Below are 23212 nucleotides of genomic sequence, written 5' to 3'. Positions count from 1 at the left end.
TCAAGCTATCAGGTTAGATCTTTCAACCATCATAACCTCATTCGACAATGTCTAATATTTACATCCTTAAGGTCCAAAGTTTTTACACAATCGATTTCCGGCCCACGACCCTGAAATAAGAAATAACGGGAAACAGGATGTTACAATAGTTTAAGAAAAAATGTTTTGTTTGAAAAACGCGTATCCCTTGCCCATTTCCTCCGGTATGCTCAAATGTTCTGCGGTAAAATAAATGTATGACTGAGATTGATTCCCTCATTCTTAACTTTTTTTTTTCTTAATTGAACAATCATCTCTCTCTCTCTCTCTCTCTCTATATATATATATATATATATATATATATATATATATATATATATATATATATATATATATATATGACACACGTGTGTGTTTTCAAACAAACATAGTTTACTTAAACTATGTTAATCATTATCTTAATATATATACAAAAACATAGTTTTTTAAAAAAATGTAAGAAACTATTTTTATCGAAAATCTATTTTAAATATATTAAAAATTACAATTTTTTATTCTCTATAAATAGACATATATATTGATATACTTTTAAGATAAAATATTTTTTTTTTAGTTTCAGTTCTCGTTATTTATAAATAAATAAAAATATATCAGATTTTAATTACAGTACATTCGTTATTCACTTTTGAATAAAACATATGGTTTATTTTTTTTACAGCTAAAGTATTATTTATATATGAATATAACACGTAATAAAGTTTTTTACCTAAAATATATTTTTTATATTATCTTTCATCACATGTTATATTTATGTATGAATAAAACGTGTATTATCTATCGTCATATGTTATATTCATATATGAATAAAACATTTATTAGATTTTTGTTACAGTTCATTTGTTATTCATATATGAATAAATAGTATATTCATAAAAAAAAACGAAGTGTTTTGAAAATTTGAACTACTTCTATAACAAAGTTATGATGAATGTGTTATTCATATATGAAAATAACTTGTAATAAAAACTAATACATTTTTTATTCATATGTGAATATAAAATGTGACTAAGCTAATGTAAACTGTAAAAGTTTATTACATGTTATATTCATATATAAATGATATCTAAACTGTAAAAAAAATAATAATAATTTTATTTATAAGTGAATAACAACTATATTCTAATAAAAATCTGATGCACTTTTATTCATTTATAAATAATGAGAGCTGAAACTATAAAAAAATTATTTTATCTTAAAACTATGTCAATATGGATGTCTATTTATATAAAATAAAATAATATAAATTTTGATATATATAAAATTGTTTTTCGATAAAAATAATTTATTAAAAATTAAAAAAAACGAAAGATACTGTGTTTTTATATATAATAAAGTAATGATTAACATAAGTTAAGGAAACATATTTTCTTTGAAAACACAAGTATATTTATTTCCCTTTCTGCCGGTACGATTGAGAATTTTAATGCAAAAATAAATTATTGTTTGAGAATATTTTCCCCAAGAAGAAAATATTAATATAGAGTTGATACGAGTAACTCATAGTAATTATTTCATATTGATGCTAAAATAAAACATGTGCTATTTCCTATTACTTGTTCAAAGTTCTAATATAAGTAATCAAGTTGTTCGTTGTCTTTTTGTTGGTTTAGAAGTTGAAGTCTCATTGCACAAAAGAAATCAAACTCACATTCGATTAGTTTTGATCATAGTCTTATGAGTATGAATATTTATGATATGTATGTTGAAAGTTTTAAGTTTATTGGGGAGCAATATTTTCTTTATGAATGTATAAATGCAATCATTGATAGTGTGCCATGATCCTAGTCTATGAAGAATCTTTAATCAAACACTTTGTCACATCATCTCATGTTATAATTTCTCATGGTTAAATAGAGCAAGACACCTCTACAATTACCTTTTCATCCTTTTTCTTATATGAGATAATATATATATATATATATATATATATATATATATATATATATATATATATATATATATATATATATAACTTATATAACTTATATAAGTATACAAACATATATAAAACAGAGTTGTTTGATGATTAAACATCGTTACATACTTGCTTTTCCTTTTGTGTATGTTTAAATATTTTTAAGATTTGGTTTTTAGGAGATTGGTGGTGTGGTTGGCCAACCAATTTCGACATATATTATGAAAAGTGGTATGAAATTAATATGGGAAAACAGGTTGGAATGAGTCAAAAGAAAGCTCACAATGATGCATTGTGTACCACTAAATCTCGACCATGGTCCCTTTTTTATCTCCTCATGGACCCATTTGAAAAGGTGGGAGTTTTCCCTCCATGGAATTCTCATTTGATTTGGACTTTTTTAATGGTATTAATCGAATTTGTAAGATTGTTAGAATGTAAGTAAGCATTTAGTATTTCTATTCTCTTTTTTTTAATGCAGGTGGTCTATGAACTTTTTTACCCAATATCTTGTATGGTCTATTATATATTAACATGGAGACTTTGATATAGACGTTGTAATAAATGTTTCTAAATACATTCTCTAGACCAATCCCATGTTTTTATTTCTTTTTCTCATGTTTTGTATAGGGTGGAAGAATTAATTAATTAAAATCATAATCATTACTTAAACTCAAGTGGACTTAAAACATGGGAATTTTTTATTTTCTGCATGATGAATTAATGTAAACACATCTATATGTCTTTCCCTCCAAATATCACATCACTTGTAAATTATAGATTAACAAACTATGCTTTAATTTATTAACCTATTCTAATGGGAATTATTAGACTTTAAAAGCCTGATATATTTCGCCGACACATAAAACGACAACCTCAAACTTATTTGAAGGCGGGAAATGAAAAGAGTGGATAATACGGGATTACATATGTTCTATCGTGTATTTAATGATTATATATATATATATATATATATATATATATATATATATATATATATATATATATATATATATATATATATATATATATATATATATATAAAAGAAAATCTATCTATAAATGTGATAAACGATTAATAAAAGACACATATATTCAAAGATATAAAACGAATTACTTATTTGAATGTGGGAAATGAAAAGAGAGGATAAACGATAAAGATGAGAAAAAAATTAAGAGCATATATGGATTTAATGTGATTCACTCGATAAGAGTAACCAAGCTAATCCCATGTACTAACTAGAGTGATTATTATAATTGTAGTCATCACACACACCTTCTGTTTAGGGTTATAGAGATACAAAGAGATTAATTTATAACAAGTTGACCTAAACAATTGTTTGTTTGTCAAGTCTAAAAACGTCATCAACTAGCATGGACCATATGTTCGAGCACCACACACTTGCTCAACAAGCACTGCATACCTCTGCCCGAGCCCAAGCCACATTGCACTGCAGACCTTATGTCGCATACTTAAGTCAATAACAACAATGAAGACCAAACTCCACAACCTCCCACTTGGAAGTTGACAAGCCAATTTTTTTCATCCAAATTGAACTTTGTAACCCGCATATCTCTCTATTATGTGCCATCTTTTCAAGAATCTAGACATTGGTTGGACCATACATATCGTTAGATTCTCTATTGGAACGGTCTTGGTAAAATATATATGTTGGATTTTTTGCATCAAAGATCTCATCAAGGACAGAGTACCAAAAATTATTAATTCTTTGATAAAGTGGTACAATATATGACACCGTCTTCTTGTTTCATGCACATATATGATATGAAGTTCTCCCACCAAATAAGCTCATTCTTAGCTTCTACAATAAACATATACTCTCCTTATATGGTTGATAGGGATAACTTTTTTTTGTAATATGGAACCAGTTAGTGGTTAACACATGACCTATGGTGCTTTTCCCCAAGTCTACACAACTTCCCAAGTCCACATTTGCATATTTTACAATGCTTGCCTTTTTTATTCATAAACATAATGTAACCTCATACGTGTCTTTCAAAAAACATAGCGACCACTTGACTCATTCCACTACTTATTACCCAAATTTTGACTTAAATATGCTTAAAACTCCAACTAAATGGGCAGTTTATGATCTAGTTCAGGCTATCCCAATTACTGAGGCTTTGACTTTTTCCATTTCTTCCTTGTCTTCTTTAGATTTTGGTGATTGTTTCTTTAAGAGTCTTAGATGACTCCCTAAATGTGTGCTTGTAGCTTTAGCATCTGTCATGATGAATTTCTCAAATACTTTCATGATGTAGTTATGATAGGAAACTTAGAGTATCACTTACCTTCTATCTTTGGTTTTGCTCATGTACGTAATCTATATAGCAGCTCCTAAGTTCTTCATTCGAACTCATTGGACAATTATTCAATATTTTGATTTCATATGTGTTTGGTCTAGTTACCAACACGTGATCAACATATAAAAAGATGGTGATATACGAGGAGATAAACTTTATTCATAGGGTGTTACCTCATACCCTACAAGGGGTAGGCGCCCTTGATTGTCGTCGCCTATTTTTTCGGGAGCGAGACGCCATTTCCATGTCTCGGTAACAACAATAAGATCTCTCAATTATGTTTTTCCCATACTTTTATTGGTGGTTTTAAAGTCCAATGAACAGTAGAATTGAACACCGAGGCTTGAAGGAATTAATCGCAAAAATCTAAAAATCTGAAGAAATTTTTTTTTTGAAGGCGCCAGGGACCCCATGTACATGGGCTGAACATGTTTTTAGGGTTTTGAAGCTATTTAAGATGCATTAAATCCAAGAGTTTTCATTTCTCAGTCTCCATTAACCTTATATCGGCCTTGAAGGAACCCTAACATCCCTTTCATAGTTTTGAGCCCCTCGTCTCTCCTCTCATCCATATTGTTTTGTTTTTATGGCTTCGTAGCGGAGTGTTCTTCAAATATCTGGTATTAAGGCTTTGCAACTGAAGAAATCAGTCATCATTCATCTTTTGTACTTTGGTATGCCTCAAAGATTCAAGCTTTATTGGTTTTCACCTTTAGATCTAAGAGTATTTAGAGTTTTAATCCATTATTTGATGTTTTGGTCCCTTTTTGTCTTGATCTATGGATTTTGGAGAACTCCATGATCTTAGAGTCATGTTTGGATGCATATTTGACCTTTTGGTAAAGTTTAGAGTGCATGTCTGTGCTCTCTTTGCTCCATGTTTGAAGAAAAATGCAATGTAAGGCTTTTGGAATCTAAGCCTTTAGATCTAGTTGGTTTTGGGGTGTTCTATTGGATAAAGTTTAAAACTTTATCCATTAAGACATCATTTGGATCCATATATGAAAGTTGGAAGCTTAAACTTAAGAGATTAATTCGAAAATTTAGTGTTAAATTTGTAAAGATGTAGGGCGCTTTTGGGTTTTCCTAATACGCGTCTAAATTATCTGAAACCCGACTATTTTGTCTCGTAGTGGCTCTGAGCGCCCAGAAGAGGGCGCAAGGCGCCTTTCGCCTTGAAGTTTGACTTTTTGACTAAGTTTGACCTTGGGTCAAACTTTAGATTTTGGGGTTATAAACTGAGGGTTGACCTCTTAAGTGTTTAGGTGGTTCATAAGACCAACCTTATAGCCTTCGTATGCAATTGTGATTTATGAGTTTCAGTGATGTGAGTTTCCTCGTTGTATTACTTATAACATAGTTGTTTATGATATGATAGTATGCTAGACTAGTAGATGTCGGGTTTTATAAGCATCAATACACTCTATCTAGGTAGCGGAAACAATCAAAGTTTTACCTAAGTGTATATGCACCCTCGGATCTAAGTTTCATACTATGACTGCTACCATATGAAAAAAACATAAAACATAAAGAAGAATAACACACCTCTTATCTAGCCATTGATCTCCATGATTGAGATCTTTTCATCCTCAAGGTTTCTTGGATGAGAGGATGTAACAACCCATTTCCGCTTTACAGGATGATCAACCAGTCACATTAATAGACAGTTTTGATAGAGGACTATTTATGATAAATAGTATTGACAAAATTCGTAGTAATCTCAAAACCGAGAGGGTGTTATAGAGAACGTCCAAATCTGACTTCAAAAGAGGAAGTTATGATTTTTAGAAGTTTTGGAATAGCAGTGTATGACACAGAAACCGAAATAGAGATCGGACGATTATTAGGAAAAACAATCTAAACGAGAGTTGAAGATCTCGTCCATATGATTTTGTCGATATAATGACAGTCGAGAACGAAATTCATATGAGAGAGTTATGATTTTTATACGGGATTTAATAGTCTAAGCCTGTTAAAAATATAGCTTTTAAAAATAACGTCAAAATTAGCCGACGGGGTCTGAACAAAAGTTGTAGACCTCGTCGATAGCTACGTGTGGATATAAAACCCGTTGAAAACAGAGCTTTTATGGAGAAGATATGGAATTTATAATAAATCAAAAATCTACACGCTCAACCGCACGCATAGACCAGATGTGCGGTGTGCACTGACACACCACCCAAATCGTGACATGTGTCACTTTCTGCATGGAGCCACGTCAGCACCCCCGGTCAATTGCGCGACATGCACCCCAAAATCAGCTATAAATAGGAGACAAATTTCATTCATTTCCTTCATCCCTTTTCTCCAGAACCTCTCTGGAACTCCTTCGTGTCTCTTGGCCTTTTCTCTCTAAATTCCCGACTGTATTAGCGAAGCTACGAGGCAATAATCCGGGCAAATAGAAGTACTCGGTATCAAGGTTCTGCCAGTGCAATCTTCCGGTTTTATTAGAAACTCTCTGTAAGTTAGGTTATACTTATTATACTTTAAGTGTAACTTATATATATACTCACAATCATTGTTATGAATATATAAATAAGATTTATCAATAATTCCAGTTATAATGTTGATTGATCTACTTACGGGAAAGGTGTCTAGAATGGTCATATTGGCTTGGTTGTTGGGTTTCAGAAAGACTATACACTGAATTGATCCTACCTCCCGACTGTCCGGTCTGACTGATCTTTATTTGATAGAACTTTCGGTATTCATTTGGATTAGTGAGGGATCTAGTTTTCATTACCAAATCGCCATAGAAATTAATAGGTTAAAGTGTTATAGGTTGATACTTGTTCGGCGCATTATCCTCCAGTCGAGTCGCCGGTAGAATCATCGAGATAGTTGTCAATCTTCCGAGTAATTGTCCAGTTGAGCTATCTCACTATACCATGTAGTACAATATATATATATATATATATATATATATATATATATATATATATATGTTAGGATAGAGAACTAGTAGAGTATAGCTGATAGAATAGTTTCTATGTGCTTAACTGTGAAATGGTATAGTAGAAGGTATAAATGGGCTTGTATTAAGTAGAATCTAAAGTGCAGTATCTATGTGCATAATTTTTGTAATTAAAGACTTAGTTAGGGGATGATGGTGGAACGGTTTGAGAGGCCGGGAGCCAATATGCCTGCGTGTTGACGAAATGGTGTGTAGGCTATAAGTACACATAGACCCGTGTTGATGAAATGGCGTGTAGGCCGTAAGTACACATAGACTCGTGTTGACGAAATGGTGTGTAGGTCGTAAGTAAACTTATTATTGGTGGATCGGTGATAGGCCGTGAGCCATCTGGTGGATCGGCGAAAGGTTGTGAGCCATTACTTGTATGCATGTATATGTGTTGTGGTATATGGTATATTTAGGGAAACTCACTAAGCCTAGCACTTAACCAGTTGTTACAAATGTTTTTCAGACACTTCATTGGTTCGTGAGAAGGGCAATGTTCGACTGTACACACGCGCATTCACAATCATGTTTCCGCATACTCTCATGTACTTGAATATATTAATAAATAAAAATGAAAATTTTGGGTTGAAATTCGAGACGTAACAAGTTGGTATCAGATCCCTACTTTGAGCGAACTGGATGAACACTCATGTGATTCCAGACTCAAACTGAGGATCTAAATATATAAATAAATCTTTTGATAAAAAGAATAACACAAAAAGAATACGATGCGTACAGTTAGCCAAAACTCAAAAAGGAAAGTGATTCCCAAAATATCCATATTTGTTATTTTGCTGAAATGTGAAATGTTAGAAATGCATGCTAGTATGTAGGTTAGGGGTCTTTTCAGGAATTGCTAAATAGAATTGCTTGATAGATTCGATGCCTTATAGCCAGGGGAATTACTTGGTTGTTGCTACTTAGAACCTATATTGATATTAATTAGTTATTTGACAAATACGTTAGGTTGCATGCTTCCATAATTAAATAGTTTTAGATTGCTTGATTTGGCACTATTGTGCAACTCTTGTCTGAGGCAACCATTGTAGTTTCGAATATTTTAGTTGATAAACATAAACTGTTTGATTTTAGCGGCATGTAATTGTATTCGTCCGATAATTAGTTAATATTGGTAGAAGTTCTTCCTCAGCTAATAGCAGGGTAAAGTGGAAAGGAATCTTATAATGAGAGTCTTGGAAGTTTAATAAATGCTTGATAGGGCATATATTCGTAAAATAGGGCATCGGTAAAGATGCAAAGTCCTAGTGAAGTCTAGGAAGACCTGTTGTATGTGCTCATGGGACACATACATATTTAGTGGTTATCGTGTGAAGTTTTGGAAGTGACTTAGAAATGGTGAGACGGTTTTTGGGACAAGTATGAGTAGGTGTGAAAGGTAGTAGAGGCATATGCTACCCAAAGCACACGACTCACACTTGGATCATGAAGAGTCACAAAGTTGCTAAGGCTCTGGTAGTTAGGTAGATGGTGTGTCTAACACTATTAATTCGTTTCATTTACATCATTACATGTTATATGGTGATGTCTAGGAGAGTAACTCTAAATTTCAGGACAAAGTGGCCATATAGGATGGAGTGAATTCAACATCCGTTGTTGCTGCTTATAGATCGACTACGTTAGTAATACCCATTTATCCCGTTTTTTTTATATGTGTGCATTGGTGCGTTTCTAGACAATATTGTGCTTGTCACAACCTTATCATGTTTTGGTCGTGCCTTGCAAGAAGACCCCTTTCGGTAAGCACAATTAGTAATACTTCGAAGAGAATGTCGAAGGCCATTGGATATGACGGGAATGAGTTTCTTCAAACTCAAAAGGAGCTACAAATCATGGAGGTGAGGCCAGCTTAGACTTCGGCTAGTTACGAGCAACAACAGATGATGGGTCGAACCTAAGTGGGGGAGAACCAACCCTTAAGTAGAAAGTGTGAAAAGTAGTTCGACTTTAGACTTCAACATCAAGGTCCAAGAGAGTAGTAGCACGAGTAAGAGAAGATAATTAGTTTCGTTTTCGGGTAACAGAAGAAGGAAATCTTCTGTTATATTACCCATAGGTTATGAATTTCTTGCTTCTCGAGGGAAGGTTAGTCTTTCATTCCAAACGTCTTATAGGATTTAGGAAATTGCCAAATTCTCAAGTGCGGCTCAAATGGAAAAGAGAACCATATAGGTTTGTGCCTTCGAGGATATAGGATTTATCGTCGCATTAGAGGATAGTTAGAAATTCAGTAGATCACGTAACTTGCCATAGAGAGCGTTGAATACTCAAGACATACACTAGACTTAGGAATTTGATTTCAACCATAAAGGATTTAGTTAACCCAAGCCAAAGGACTATAGCAGTAGGATCAACGTCAAGGGATAGAGTATTTCGTAAGTATGACTAGAGACTCATAGGAGGAGACCATTTGAAAAGGACTATGCCCATTAAGGGTATGGTAATACTTTAGTGTAACTTTAGGCATCACGATAGACTTCGTGTTTATTTTGGTTGTCCCTTTAGTCGATAAGCATAAGAATTAATAAATAATTAGGACTGAATTTCAACGTTCATAGGTTGATACAAGGTGAAAGTTAGATTTTAACATCTGTATAGTGTAGATTAAGGACCTCTAAAGTTATAGCCTCATAATTTAGAAAACAAATATCGATAGTGATAAGTAGATATCAAGTAAGGATGATGACTAGGATAGTCAGAAAATGGTTGCGAGTCTTTAGGGCCATTAAAGGGTTGATTGTGAGTCTTCATGCCTGAGAAGGGATGATTACAAGAAGGATCCGACATCAAAATCCTAGTAGTTGAATAAGCATCATGACGTATCGTGAATGAATTACTCGAACGGTAGTTGTACCTCGATATAGGTAATGTAGTTAGAGCCTTATGAGAGGACTATTGGGCGACCTAGTGTTCGTAATCAAGCCTTATTATGAGTCCTTCGCCAATATTAGAATATTGGTTCTAGTGTTTTCAAACCAAAAAATATGTGATAGTAGTTTTGGGCAAAATTCAGGATGATAGAACACCTGAACTAGGTCCGAATAACTTTTGTAATCTGGATTCGTGTGTGTTTAAGCCTTTATGGAGGCATGATCCAAAAAGTGAAACTCGTTAGGATGTCGTAGATAAATTTCCATAGTTAACCATTTTATATCGAGTCGATTGTTTCGACATTTCGCTTTTGAAGGTGATTGTTCGTCGTAGAGTACAGATTGTAGAAAGTCCATACCGACTAGTTCCCGGTTCTAAAAAACTTCACGAGGAGTTCGGGATTACGCCTAAGGTAGAAAACAAAGTTCTACAGACAAATAAGTACGGAAGGATGAATATGGTGCAACAACGCCAACTAGATTCTGAGTTGATCTCATGAAATCCTAGTAGGACAGTATCGGAATTATCTTAGGTACGCTAGGAGTAGGATTTCGTGATGAAATCTCTACAAGTGGGGGAGAGTTGTAACACCCCATTTTTGCTTTAAAATACGATCGACCAATCACATTAATAGACGGTTTTGATAGAGGACTACTTAGGATAAATAGTCTGGACCAAAGTCATAGTAATCACAAAATCGAGAGTATATGTATAGAGAACGTCCAAATCTGACTTCATATGAGGAAGTTATGATTTTTAGAAGTTTCAGCATAGCAGTGTATGGCACAGAAACCGAAATAGAGATCAGCTGATTGTTAGGAAAAACAATCTAAATGAGAATTGAAGATCCCGTCCATATGATTGTGTCGATATAATGACAGTCGATAACGGAATTCATATGAGAGAATTATGATTTTTATACGAGATTTAACAGCCGAAGCTTGTTAAAAATATAGCTTTAAAAATAAAGTCAAAATTAGTTGACTAAGTCTAAACAGAAGCTTTAGATCTCGTCGATAGCTACGCGTGGATATAAAACTCGTCGAAAACGGAGCTTGTATGGGGAATATATGGAATTTATAAGAAATCAGAAATCTTCGTGCGCAGCCGCGCACACAGATCAAATGCGCGGCGTGCACTGACACACCACCCAAATCGCGACACGAGTCACTTTCTGCATGGAGCTACGTCAGCACCCCGACCAATTACGTGACGTGCCCCCCAAAATCAGCTATAAATAGGAGACGAATTTCATTCATTTCCTTCATCCATTTCCTCCATAACCTCTCTAGAACTCCTTCGTGTCTCTTGTCCTTTTCTCTATAAATTCCTGACTCTATTAGCGAAGCTCCAAGGCAGTAATCCATACAGATAGAAGTACTCGGTATCAAGGTTCTGAATATATAAATAAGATTTATCAGTAATTCCAGTTATAATGTTGATTGATCTACTTACAGGAAAGGTGTCTAGAATGGTCATGTTGGCTTGGTTGTTGGATTTTAGAAAGGCTATACACCGAAATGATCCTGCCTCCTGACTGTTCGACCTGGTTGATACTTATTTGATAAAACTTTTGGTATTAATTGGGATTACTGAGGTGTAGAGTTTTCACTACGAGATCTTCATAGAAATTAATAGGTTAAAGTATTATAGGTTAATACTTGTTCGACACACTATTCGCCAGTAGAATAGCCAAGATAGTTGTCAATCTTCCGAGTAACTGTCCAAATGAGTTATCTCACTATACCATGTATTAATATATATATATATATATATATATATATATATATATATATATATCCATGTATGTTAGGATAGAGAACTAGTAGAGTATAGCTGATAGAACAGTCTCGGTGTGCTTAACTGTGAACTGGTATAGTAGAAGGTATAAATGGGTATGTATTAAGTAGAATCTAAAGTGCAACATCTATGTGCATAATTGTTGTAGTTAAAGAATTAGTTAGGGGATGATGGTGGAACGGTTTGAGAGGTCGGGATCCTATAGTCCCGTGTGTTGACGAAATGGCGTGTGGGCCGTAAGTACACATAAAGTCGTGTTGATGAAATGGTGTGTAGGCCGTAAGTACACATAGACCCGTGTTTACGAAACGACATGTAGGCTGTAAGTAAACTTATTATTGGTGGATCGACTATAGGTTGTGAGCCATCTGGTGTATCAGCTAAAGGTTTTGAGCCATTACTTGTATGCATGTATATGTCTTGTGGTATATGGTATACTTGGGGAAACTCACTAAGCCAAGCACTTACCCAATTGTTACAAATGTTTTTCAGACACTTCATTGGTTCGTGAGAAGGTCAAGGTTCGACTGTAGACACGCGCATTCGCAATCATGTTTCCACATTATACTCTGATGTACTTGAATATATAAATAAATAAAAATGAAAATTTTGGGTTGAACTTCGAGACGTAACAGAGGACGTAAACCATAACCTCTCTAATGTTATCACACCCAATGACACCAAATAGTGGAATAAAAATAACTAGGAGAATGGTCAATTTTTCAAGCCAAGGCACAAGGAATAATGAGATCCCTAAGGCCCTATTTATAGTCTTGGATTCCTTCCTATGTTTTGTACTCCATCCCATGTGGGACAAGGAGCCAAAAATGAAATTCACTCCTCCTCCCATGTGGGATGAGGAATTTTCGTCCAACCCTAGATCCCAGAAGGTTCCAGAACCTTCTGATTAATCAACTATTGGTGAATTTATATTCAACCATTTAATTAACTAAATTATTTAATTAATTCCCAAAATATTAACCATAGTAATTAAAAAACCAATTCTCATTTATTTATTCTACTCAATTTACGTCTTGATGGTAGCCCAAAAGGACCCTGTTATTATTAGAAAATATTACCAATAGTTAATGACCTCTGATACTCTTTCCAACATGTAACACCCCGACTCCTAGGTATATTTTCAAAAGCTTTATATTCATTTCATTGAAGGAACTCGACGAGTTGGAGGCCCCAACTCGTCGTGTCGAACCTAGTCAGCCCGCGTGATTTATGACTTCTACTCGACGATTCGGAGGGCCCCGACTCGACGAGTAGAGGTTGTGCATAGAAACCCTAAATTTTAGGGTTTGCACCCTATTTAAAGAACTTATGGGCCGTTTCTAGCCTCCCTCATCGTCGTTTCAGCCATAGGAAACCCTAGATCGAGTCCTAAACCCCCATTGCGTGTGTTGAGAGCTTGAAAGGTGTTGTTTGTTGATTTTGGAAGGGAAACTTGAAGAGCGAGGAGCTTGGATCAAAAATGAGAAAGTGGATCTGTCATCTACTTCGTTTTGGCAACCAATATGAGGTATAAAGCTAATACCTTGACCCTTTCATGCTTAGATCTTCTTCTATGGACATTTATGATCATTTTTGGGGTTTAATGGAGCCACTCTTGGGTTTGAGCTTGTCACAAGGACATGGTCTCAAATCTGGACTCCTCTAGGCCCCAAATTCATAAAGTTATCAACTTTATCTTGTATTGGCCTTTCCCCATGCCCTAAACCTCATCCTAGACTTGGTTTTGGTGTTTTAAGCCTTTAAGACCTTACATGCAAGTTTACGTGGTAACTATGCCTTAGGAAGCTAGATCTACAATTTGGAGCATTGGAATAACTTAAAAACGTATGAATGAGACATTGACTGAAGGGACTCGACGAGTTGCATGGTCAACTCGACGAGTCAGATGAAGATTGGTCATTTTTGGTTCTGCATAGACTCGGCGAGTCGGTGAGACGACTCGATGATTTAGTTAGGGTTTTTCCGACATTTGGACACCACATGGACTCGACGAGTTGTCTGGAAACTCGGCGAGTCGACTAGGGTTTTCACTACTTCTTGAGTTATGAAGGAACTCGATGAGTCAGTTAGCTACACTCGACGAGTTGGGTCAACATGGACTGTTTCCCTTGACCGTTGACTTTGACTTTGACCAAGGATTGACCAGTTTGACTTCTGGGGGTATTTTAGTAGTTTGGAAATTTATGGAAGTGGATTATTGGTGGATGTAGGTGTTTGAGTTTGGAGTCGTACTTGGGAAGTTGGATACTTATTATTCCGAGCTACTTGTGAGGTGAGTTTTCTTCACTATACTCAAGGGTCTAAGGCACCAAGGCCGACCCTTTTTGGATTTTTATCCTGATATGTTATATGCTCGAGTGTCGTATGATCTGTTAGATCAATATCCTGGTAGATAGGATGTTATTATGCTATTATGATCTGTTAGATCAGTATCCTAGTAGATAGGATGATATTATGCTATTATGATCTGTTAGATCGGTATCCTGGTAGATAGGATGTTATTATGTTGTTATGATCTATTAGATCGGTTTGTCTATATATAGATTGTTATGTGATATCTGATATATGTGCACATGTTTGATTGGTGGTTAAGGCTTATCTGCTTTGTGCAAGAGCCAACAGACCTGGGCATTCCAACCCGATGGTTGTGGGCCGTGAGTATTCCATCCTGAGGACGATTGGACTCGTAGTATGTGGGCATTCCAACCCGATGGTTGTGGGCCGAGGGTATACCATCCCGAGGATGACTGGACCCATTCCAACCTGATGGTTGAGGGCCTGGGGTATTCCAACCCGATGGTTGATTGGGCCCATAGTATGTTGTTATTATATGTGTGTTACTTGTTGTGTGTGTATTTTGGGGGAACTCCCTAATCTTCGGGCTTACAGTTTTGGATTTTGTTTCAGGTACTTCAGAGGATCGCGGGAAGGAGAAGGCGTGATCGTGCACCTCCTCATATTTTTATGATCTTGATTTCTGGGATACTCTGATGTCTAAACTATTTTGTAAATACTTTGTATTAACTTAATGATTTTTAATGGTTGGAACAGTTTTAAATTGGATTGATTTTTATGGGTGTTACACAACAGTCTCCCACTTGGACAAGTCATCAACTATGCGAGGGCAAATACTTTTCCAATAATTAACAGAGATTTAGCCATCCAATGTAACTATCAAACTCTAATCTAACCAGGATTCAACCCTTAAATAACCGGTCAATTATTCCTTCCTTCATTTGGAATCTGATATAATCACGATTCAACACCAAATCATTGAGTGAACCATAGATATCGATTATCCTATTAATCCATAAGGAATAAATAAACTTCTAATACATTGTTTTTGTCTACTTCATCATATCACACATGGACATAACCTTTATAGCTACCAGTTACAAATAACATTGGAGTAGACCAATGCATCACATAATTATAGATCAAAACCCCACATGTATCTTGGTTTCAAGAATAGAAGATGTTAATGTCTTAGAATTACGTTGTAACATCCCCCTCTGGCACGTATCACAATATTGTCCGCTTTGGGCTCCCAACGCGAAAACTTCCCAGGGGATCACCCATCCCTGAATTGCTCTCGCCCGGGCATGCTTAACTATAGAGTTCTAATGGGATCTGCTACCCTCACGGCTTTAAAACACGTTGTGTCAGGGAAGGTATCCACACCCCTTATAAGGAATGCTTAGTTCTCCTTCCCAGCCGATGTGGGATCAGGTGCAACCCACATCGGGTTGGAAGGAGAACTAAACACTCTTTATAAGGGGTGTGCATACCTTCCTTGTCACAACACGTTTTAAAGATGTGAGGGCAGTATATCCCATAAGAACTCTGCAGTTAAGCATGCTCGGGCGGGAGTAGTACCGGGATGGGTGACCCCCTGGGAAGTTGTGACAACCCGAAATTCCTATCTTGTAAAGTCAGTCAATTCAATCAAAAGTCAGACTTGTTTCTGTTATATTTTAGCATTGTTAAGAGTCTGTTTGAGAGTTTTAAGCCTAGTACACTCAAGGCTTGTGTGTTAGGATGTGTTAGCTTGGGTTCTTTGAGATGCAATTGAGCCGGAAACTACATCAAAAGGGGTTCATGGCCACATCTAGACTCCTGGCCGTGAACAAGTCCCCTATATATATATATATATATATATATATATATATATATATATATATATATATATATATATATATATATATATATATATATATATATATATATATATATATATATATATGAAAATGACTCATTTTATTCACTTTTTCAAATCCTTCAACCCTAGCCGTGAACACTCCTCATTCTCTCTCAACTTCTTCAAACCGTGAACACTCCAAAGGCTTCCAACAAGTGAGTATCTCTTCCATTAGCTTGTTGTCCATTAAATCACTTGATTTCATCCATGAAACAAGCATCAAATGGCAAGATCTTCAAGAGTTCACGGCCGTGAACCCTTCAAAGGATCTTGACATGGCCGTGAACCCTTCTTAGATGAAAGGTTTGGCCGTGAACCCTTCATTCATGGACGTGAACACCTCATAGAATCAAGGTTGGGCCGTGAACACATCATGTGTTCATGGGTCGTGAACCCTCCTAAGGTCGTGAACATCCCTTTGTTTGGCCGTGAACTCCTTTAGTGCAATCATATGTGATTGTAACACTTCATTGAAAGTGTTTCCTAGTCCCTAAGGTTGTTCCCTATCAAGATTAGTCGTTATATACACTAATTACATCCATATATGTGTCATTATATGCTTAATAGGATCTGTTTGTGCTCGGGACTTCACCTGACACTTAGCTTCCTATATCGATCTTACATTCGAATCACTCACTACAGGTGAGTTCATACCCCTAACTTATCTTTTAAATGATGTTAAATGCTTTTATGGGGGGGATACAAGTAGAAAACATTATAGTTATTATATCAATCACATGTGATTAATAACTATCAATCAAGTAGATTTCTTATTCTTCAAAACTGTGTTGTTAAACAAACTATTTCAAAAACCTTTTATAAACTGACATCAAGTCATCTATAACCATTCAAATGGTTAAAACTCTTTTATATGCTAAATTCTTTATTAAACTCTTTTAAACTTATATATTGTCAAAATCATGTCTATATAGATATAGTTATATAAATAGGATTGAAAGGGCTTAGGACTGATAACTCGCTTTATTTCCTGTTCCTTGTTTGGTTGTGGATTTAGGGTATCGGTTGTTTGTCCGAGTGTCTTTTGAATCTTAGTTATAAATTATGTATATTTGTATAGATATAAAAGTTCTTCATTTAGTTCAATACCTTTGGGTAGCAAAGGTGTACAAACATGTCCAGTCATTCAAACAACAATACTAGTAAACTATAATAGGTATAGTTTAGGAAGTTACTAATTACTATTTCTAGAACAATGAAACATACAAGAGTCAGTTCATACATAAGTCAGTTCAAACATATTATACACTAGAACAGAGAGAACATACTATACACTATAACACAAAGAGCATACTATACACGAGAACAGAGAGAACATACTACACTAATACTATAACAAAGATAACATTAATGTGAGCCACTACTTCATGACACGACAATATACTGTTGTGTCACGTTTTGTACCCAGAGTCTCCTGGAGGGAGAGCGTAAATTTGTGTATAGATCTATACGGGATTGACCATCCTACACCTTGCGGCTAGCTACAGTGGGACCTGCAGGTCTACGGGTGACGAATGTCATACCATTTCGACGTCTTTTATCGTCGTTTTTACTAGTCAATCAAGTATGGTTATAATCTCATCATATTTTACCTTAATTAAACAAACTGGTTTAAGGTAGTTAGTGATGGGTTTTAAGCAATTCTAACACTCCTAAGTGTACATGCAACACTATAATACCTTGGATCTATGTTTGTCTAAAATACATGCAAAATACTTTTTCCAAGGTTCATAAACCTATCTAGCATACATGGGGAACTTTATAATATAAAAGATAGCTAGAATTACATACATTGTAGTTGTTATGATTCCTTGAAACCTTGAGAGCCTAGCACCCCAAGTGTGATGCCTCAAATGTTTCACACAACACCAAATGCTTTGGAATAACTTTGAGAGATATGTAGAACACTTGAAAATCGGCCTAGCCCTCTTGCAACTTCTTGTGTAGCCGATTTTGGTGAATGACATGTTCTTTATATAGTGTGTCACATCTAGGGTTACACCATGTAAACCCTAATGTGACATGACTCTTCATTTCCATGACCCATGGGTTTGTAACTCCCATGGAGCCTCCATGGAGCATCCAATGGGTTTAACCCAACTTGATAATCCATGGAGCCTTTTAGCCCACTATACAAGTTATGGATGATTTACATAGTCAACCCATATATTTAATTAGTCATCTTTTGATCACTTAATTAATCCTAGATTAATTCTTGACCAATACTAATTAAATAATACTATTAATATATTAGAACTTATAATATATTAATAAACCACAAGTGTTATTTCTCTCATTTAGTCTATCCAAATGCATGATGCCATGCAACCCAAATGGACCATGCCGGGTCGGGTCAAGTACATACCAGAAATAGTTATGGACTTAGACACCTTATCCAACAGTCTCCCACTTGGATAAGTCTAATAACTATAACTGCAAGTATGACTTCAGGAACCGATCAGCAATCGTAGCTCTTTTCAAGGTTTCTCGGAACTGAGAAGACGATGGTACGCCATTTCAGATAAGTGATCATATAATCCTCTGTTCTAGATATCAGCCGGACAAATACATGGAACAATGTCTTACTTTTGTCCAGCAGTTTATTTCCCGATTACCGATTTGTTTGACATAGAACTTAATTGAACACATCAACTTAATTCTGACCGGGCCCGGTACATGGGTCAAAACAAAATCATCGAGGGGCCCAGATATCGCTTCTAATCCAAGAAGGAACATATAAACTTCGACTCATATGCTTGTTCTACTACTTGTTAAATCACACACAAACGCACATTTTATAACATCGAGTTACCAATGCGTTTCTGCACGATCAATGCATAACTAACTCATAGTCAACAAGTCATATCTCTAGGTTTGAAGACTTATATGATATTACCGTCTCGCGGTCACTCGAGATAAATTCCATGAAGTGATACCAGCGAGCGTGGGTTGAATCCAATACTCAGAACTTATGAGCACTCATGAGTGTTGAGGTCATGTCCAACATCTTAGACCTCTACCACCAACCCATGACAATCTTACTTCATATCTACTTCCAACATATGACTGACTGTGGATAATTTGAATAATATGTAAACACAACATAAATATTCTGGAAGTCAAAACATGCAAAAGAAATAATAGTAAACTATTGACAAAAGATAGCAACACTTTACTCATAAATAAACACAACTTTTATTCATCATCAAATGTCAATTACACTTTACATATTTCAAAATTATCTAACTACTAAAACTAATATCATCCTTCAGCCCTATGCTTCTTGCATGCTGGAGATGTTTAACCCTACCCAGTCCCTTCGTGAGGGGATCTGCCGGGTTCTCATCCGATGATACCCTCTTTGCCACGAGGAGTCCTTCTTTTATACGATGTCTGATGAAATGGTATTTTCTGTCAATGTGTCTGGATCTCCCATGATCCCTTGGTTCCTTTGCTAAGGCAACTGCACTTTCACTATCACATAAAATCTCTATGGGCTCCGTTATAGTTGGTACAACTCCAAGGTCTCCAATGAAGTTCTTTAGCCATATAGCCTCATTTGCTGCCTCGCTTGCCGCTATATACTCTGATTCGCAAGTTGAATCAGCCACTGTCTCCTGATTGGAACTTTTCCAAGAGATAGCTCCTCCGTTTAAGGTAAAGACCCAGCCCCACTGAGAGCGGAAATTATCCCTATCAGTCTGGAAGCTAGCATCACTATACCCTATAACTCTCAAGTCATCACGCCCACCAAGGGTAAGGACCCAGTCCTTAGTCCTTCGCAGGTACTTGAGAATGTTCTTTACCGCAGTCCAGTGAGCCTTACCAGGGTTCCCCTGATACCTGCTAACCATGCTTAAAGCAAAGGCTACATCAGGACGAGTGCAGGTCATAGCATACATGATCGAGCCTACTGCAGAAGCATAAGGCACTCGACTCATTTCTGCTATCTCAACCTCGGTACTCGGGCTCTGAGTCTTACTCAGTCTAGAGTTACTCTGGATGGGTAACTCTCATTTCTTGGAATCTTGCTACTGAACCTCTTCAGCACCTTCTCCAAGTATGTACTCTGACTAAGCCCAATTAGTCTTTTACTCCGATCTCTCAGAATCCTTATCCCTAGAATATAGGCAGCTTCTCCTAGGTCTTTCATAGCGAAACACTTCCCGAGCCAGGACTTCACTTCCTGCAAGGTCGGGATGTCATTTCCTATGAGTAGTATGTCCTCCACATACAGTACCAAAAAGCTAACTATACTCCCACTAGCCTTGACATATACACAAGATTCATCTTCACTCCTCGAAAAGCCAAACTCTTTGACTTTCTCATCAAAGCAAAGATTCCATCTGCGAGGTGCTTGCTTTAATCCATAAATGGATTTCTCAAGCTTACACACTCTATTAGGGTATTCTGTACTTACAAAACCCTCTGGCTGATTCATGTAAACATCCTCAGCCAATTTTCCATTAAGGAAAGCGGTTTTGACATCCATTTGCCATATTTCATAGTCATGAAATGCAGCAATGGCTAACAACACCCTAATAGACTTAATCTTGGCTACTGGTGAAAAGGTCTCATCATAATCAACTCCTGGAGTTTGAGAAAATACCTTTGCAACCAATCGTGCCTTATAAGTGTGTACATTACCATCCATGTCGGTCTTTTTCTTGAAGATCCATTTGCACCCTACTGTCTTACGACCTGGTACATTGTCAACCAAGTCCCAGATCTGATTGTCATACATGGACTGTATCTCGCTGTCCATTGCCTCTTTCCATTTAGCAGACTCGGGGCCTACCATGGCTTCCGCATAGCTGTTAGGTTCATCCAGACTTACCAATGTCTCATCACTGATAAGTTTCTCACCTTCCGCAATAATATGGAAACCATAGTAGTGCTCAGGTGCATTCCTAACCCTTGTGGAACGCCTCAGAGGTACAGATTCGTCAATTGGAACAACAGGAGTTTCCTCCTCAAGTTGACTGCTAGGGTTTGAGGTTCCTTCACCACTTGACTCTTGAATTTCTTCAAGGTCAATTTGCCTCCCACTGTTTCCTTGGCTTATGAACTCTCTTTCTCAAAAGACACCCCTCCTTGCTACAAAGACCACATTCTCACTAGGTCTGTAGAAGAGGTAACAAAAGGATTTATGTGGGTAGCCGATGAAAATACACCTCTCACTTCGAGGTTCGAGCTTGTCGTGAGTCTCGCGTCTCACGAAAGCCTCGCAACCCCAAATCTTGATGTGGGCTAGACTAGGAACTTTTCCAGTCCACATCTCGTGAGGTGTTTTGGCAACCTTCTTTGTAGGGAACAGATTAAGGATATGGGCGGCAGTCTCTAAGGCATACCCCCAAAATGAGATTGGTAGCGTAGCTCGACTCATCATGGAACGAACCATGTCCAACAAGGTTCGATTACGCCTCTCAGCTACACCATTCAACTGTGGTGTCCTGGGAGGTGTCAATTGTGAGACAACCCCACATTCCCTCAGATAGTCGAGGAACTCAGTACTAAGATACTCACCACCGCGATCGGATCGAAGCATCTTAATGTTCCTGCCCAATTGATTCTCGACTTCCTGTTTAAACTCTTTAAACCTTTCGAAAGTCTCTGACTTATGCTTGATTAAGTAGACATATCCATATCTACTATAATCATATGTAAAAGTCACATAATAACGATTAGCATCCCTTGTGGCAGTTTTGAAGGGTCCACACACATCCGTGTGCACTAGATCCAACAAACCTTCACCCCTAGCACAAGAACCTGTGAAGGGTGACTTTGTCATTTTTCCAAGTAAGCATGATTCACAACTATCATCTGAATTTATGTCAAATGATTCCAAAACTCCATCCTTTTGGAGTTGGCCTATGCGTTTCTTGCTTATATGTCCAAGACGACAATGCCATAATGATGCCTTATCCAAGTTATTATCATTAGTAGAATCAACACACAACACATTATTTCCTAAATTATCTACAACAGACACAGCTTCATACACACCATCACAAGGTAATGCTTTAAAATAAAACACATTTTTAAAGAAAGCATTTATTCCCCCAATTTCATTATCAAAAGAAAAGGTAAAACCTTGTTTGTACAAAGCATGAAAGGAAATAACATTTCTTGCAATTTATGGCGAATAACAACATTTATTCAAATCTAAAGTAAACCCACTACTTAGCAACAAAGTATAAACCCCAATCTTGGTGACAGGTGAAACTTTCCTATTCCCCATGATCAAGTTTATCTTTCCATGCTCCACATTCTCACTTCTTCTTAGTCCCTGCAAATCAGAACAAATATGAATACCGCAACCGGTATCAAGGACCCAAGAGTTAGAATAGGGTGAGTTATTAGATAAGATAGTGTAAATACCTGCATGGTTGGGTTTCACTTTCCCATCCTTCAAATCTTGATGGTACTTTGGGCAGTTCCGCTTCCAGTGCGCCTTTTCGTGGCAATAGAAGCATTCAGCCTCTTTGGGATCAGAAGAAGGTGTAACGAAACCTTTCTTGGTTCCGCTAGAAGAGGAGCCATCAAGAGTCTTACCCTTGGTACCCTTCGAAGGGTTCTTCCTCTTCTTCCCTCTACCTTTCCCGATTGCCAGGACAGGTGCTGAGTTTGGAGTAGTAGTAGGAGTGGTCACAACCGACTTACCTTTGAGACCTAATTCTGCGGTCTTTAGGAGTCCTTGAAGTTTGCTAAGTGTAACTTCCTCCTTGTTCATGTGGTATGTCATGCGGAATTGATCATAACACGAAGGTAAGGAGTGCAAAATAATATCTATTGCTAACTCCTCTGGGAAGTTCACATTCAACTTCATCAAACGGTCCACATACCTTTGCATTTTCTGCATGTGGCTTGTGATGGGTTCACCATCTTTCATTCGGGTTGTGATCATAGAGGAGATGATTTCATATCGCTCTTGACGAGCACTCTGATGGTAGCGGTCCATCAAATCCTGGTGCATCTCAAAAGGATAGTAGTCCTCATAGGACTTTTAGAGCTCGGCTGTCATAGTGGCCATCATGATGCA

Source organism: Lactuca virosa, chromosome 2 (genome assembly GCF_052849685.1).
Source record: "Lactuca virosa cultivar CGN04683 chromosome 2, Lactuca_virosa_CGN04683_v6, whole genome shotgun sequence".
In the NCBI taxonomy this organism is placed as follows: domain Eukaryota; kingdom Viridiplantae; phylum Streptophyta; class Magnoliopsida; order Asterales; family Asteraceae; genus Lactuca; species Lactuca virosa.
This window is presented reverse-complemented; position numbering follows the sequence as displayed.